The sequence below is a fragment of the Atta cephalotes genome (genome assembly GCF_000143395.1).
Source record: "Atta cephalotes unplaced genomic scaffold scaffold00005, whole genome shotgun sequence".
Taxonomy (NCBI): Eukaryota; Metazoa; Arthropoda; class Insecta; order Hymenoptera; family Formicidae; genus Atta; species Atta cephalotes.
In genome coordinates, this window is record NW_012130069.1 from 6,763,409 (window position 1) to 6,766,854 (window position 3,446).

The 3,446-nt window shown below is 36.2% G+C and overlaps 1 protein-coding gene across 1 annotated transcript in view; it reads left to right on the forward strand.

Annotated features, from left to right (window-relative positions):
* LOC105626427 (IQ motif and SEC7 domain-containing protein 1) overlaps positions 1-3,446 on the forward strand; it is a 55,112-nt gene that overhangs the window by 28,944 nt on the left and 22,722 nt on the right. The window lies entirely within an intron of this gene.

The following is a 3,446-nucleotide window of genomic DNA, read 5'->3' on the forward strand; positions in this document are numbered from 1 at the left end:
TATATATATATATATATATATATATATATATATATATAATTTTTTGTTTTCAAAAACAGAAGAAAATTAAAAATTAAAATTTAGAAAATTTAAAAATTTTAAAAATTATGAATCAGTGTTATTTAAAAATTTTTAAGCTGTGATTATATTTATAATATATTCGATTATTTATTCTATTCTAGAAATATAAATATTTCATTGTTTTTTTACAAATTTCTGCGAGAGAATGAATTTTTGGATTTTTTATATTCTTTTGTTTTGCAAACATGAAAAATATTCGTCCTGCGCGAAATCAAGTATATCTTGAAACGTGACATAAACCATTTCGCACTTAACGTTCTATAATGTTTTAACATGAGCAACGTGCGTCGGAGCGAGCTGTTTATAATACATCGATGAAGAAATGATTGTACCGTTTCTTTTAATCACACGAAAGAGAGCTCGACAGAAGATTATATTGAGGCAAAGTTTCACTACATTTTTTATTGCTGATTTCATAATAGTCTTAATATCATAGTTTCATAAGAAATATAACATCGTATCATATGATGAAATTTTTATTGTATTACATTCAGCAGTTATATAAAAAATATTGGACTAATAAATAAAATAAAAAGTTATAAAAAACAATGACTAAAGTTTAGGTAAATATAGCTGATGATCGCAGAAAATAATAAGAAATGTAAGATTTCTTTATATCATTATGAAATTCTTATTTTGTTTAAATTTATAAAAATCTTTATAGAGATAGATAAAATCACTGATATCGTGTCAATTTTTTTCTTGTTTATATAAATGGTTTATACGAATATGTTATAAAAAGAGATTAATTTGTTCTATAACATAAATTTTTTATAACATCGTAAATATTTGCGCAAATATTTATTACGAAGAATCGATAAATATCTGGTTTCATCACTTTTGCATAAAAATAACGTCATGCGGTTTTATATAATATTATATTTAAAACCGCTATCCGAAATATATTTTATCTTCCAACATTTTTTAATGAACAAAAATTCTGTGATATAAGATACGGAAGTGAGAAGTCGGTTATCGATATTTTCGTTCAATAACATCTCCATGATATCTACGTCGGAATAATTATGGGAAAATGAACAACGTCGTACGAATGCTGCAGTGAAACTGCGGTATCTGTCTGGATCGAGCAGGCAAAATAGCGAATTCCGGTTGCGAGATAATTTATAATTTCCGTTGCTTATATCGAAGGCATTTTTATTTATTGCGTAATTAAAAGAGCATGAAAGAGTTGTTTTTTTCCTCTTTCGAACTATGTTTCCCTCGTTATACACGTGCGATGGAACCAATCAGTGACAATAGTCAAATCGTAATTGAATAGCATCGAAACGCGATCGCGAATCGAAGCGTAACGTTAGTAACAATGAGTGAAAGTTTCTCGGTTGGCCATCTCGACGAGAAAGCTAATGAGAAAACGTCGCTATGTTCTGTAAGTCGAAATATCAGGTCGCGTGATAGGAATAAAATCTATCGAAAGCTGTAATTCGACTTGCAAAACGATATTAATCAAAATAAAATTGAACTCGAGATAAGTTTCAGAAATAACGGTTCAGTTAATGTAGAAAATATATCTCAGAGACATGTATTTTTTTATTCTTTCTGCGAAGAGAAAGAGACACTAGTAGATAAAAATGTAAATATTTGCAGTTTGCATCTTTTTTGGTACAAGCCAAATTTCATTCTCAAATTTCTCCGAAATAAACGCTGGAATCCGATTCCCTTGTTACTAGGAGAGGAGTTATGATTTTTTAAACAAATTTCCATTTTTTCCTCCTCTTTTTTGCTCAAACTTTAATTTTTATTAAATTAGGTTTTGGTTTATTTAAAAGATCTGGATTGCAGAGACAAAGGGAGTAAAAATACGATTGCAGACAGAGGATTAAATTGTTAATTACGGATTACGACATCTAATCCCGGTGTACGCATCTCAGGTTCCTATTTTCAGGCCGAAGGTCTTCCATTCGTCGTTCCGTGTAAGAAGCCGTTTCATCCATCGGTTTTTGTGGTTAAACAAAATCGCAAACGACATGCAGAACGTACATCGTCTGGGTTTCTAGTCGCGATCGTCTGCGAGGAACGAACCCATCGTCATCCTCGTCGTCGTCTTCTTCGTCACGTCACGTCACGTTGTATCTATCAGCAACGGAGGCCGAGCGCGAAGGTGGGGTATCACCACTCGATGGTTTCGACGTGAACATCCAGCCCGCCGTCGACTGGCTGGCTGGCTCAGTCAAGCTGAAACCGCGAAGGATCGCGATAGAGCGAGGCGAGCGAGCGAGCGGGCGCGTGCCTCTCGCAAACGTTTCACCGTTTCTCCGCTCGTTCGCCGTCGATCGTGGGAGGAAAAGATTCTGTATTCTACGTTCGTAGTGATCTATCAAATCGGCCGTGATACTCGAAGACGACGTGCAGTGACAAGTGAGCGACTCGCGGATTCTCCTTTGCGATAACGCGCGTAATGATGCTTCGGAGATACGGAAAACGCGTTTTTGCGGGTGATATGATAAGACGTGCGCGATACACGATTCGCAGCGATGAGACGGAACAACAACGGAGCGAATCTTTGTAATTCCTACCACGATGCTCCCGTCGCAATTTCTATTACTAACCAGGCGGAACTTGCTTACGGGATATGATGTCAGTGGAATAAACGAAAGACGTGTATGCCGTGTGCGCCTTATCGGCAGTTACCGTATCGGTGCGCCTTAAAAAGCACGCTGAATCATCGCGCGGTAAAATTGACGGTGTGCCGCGGTGCGTCGTTTACGCGATTGGCTCTTACGAGGCAAGATGTTGTGCAAAATTATACAACAGAATACAATAATGACGAGAAGGAAAAAAAATTAGCTGTCCACACTGCGGCGGCAAGAGTTCAGTTGCGTCTTTAGTTGCGAAAGTCGCGCACTGACCGTGATCTCGGTATTTAAAGAAGGTCATCGAATCAATGAGACAAAGATCAAAGGATTGAGAGGCATCTATTAAGTCGCTCTGCTCTCTTCCTCGCGTTATACATGCGGAAAATCACGACGATGGAGGGGAGCAAGGCAATGCGAGTTACTTGTCTCTCAGTCGGTCGCTACGGCTTTCACGACGGTATTTACACTCGACTGCATTCTGAAAATCGCACGCTGTCGACTACGCGACGATAAAAAAGAGAAAAGAGTTTCGTTTAAAATGTCGATTAAGAACACTAGATAAGAAGGCCGTGAGAACAATATAAACAGGGAAAGAATTTCATGCTCATTTCATATAATCTTCTGTTGTTAAGGAATAATCATGAATAATGAGGACGTCAAAGTTATATAAGAGTACGGACGAAAGAGAGAATATCCGTAGCTTGTTGTCAATCTTTTATTCTTAGAATTTTCATAAAATTTAAATATAAGATTTTTATTTTATATATATAT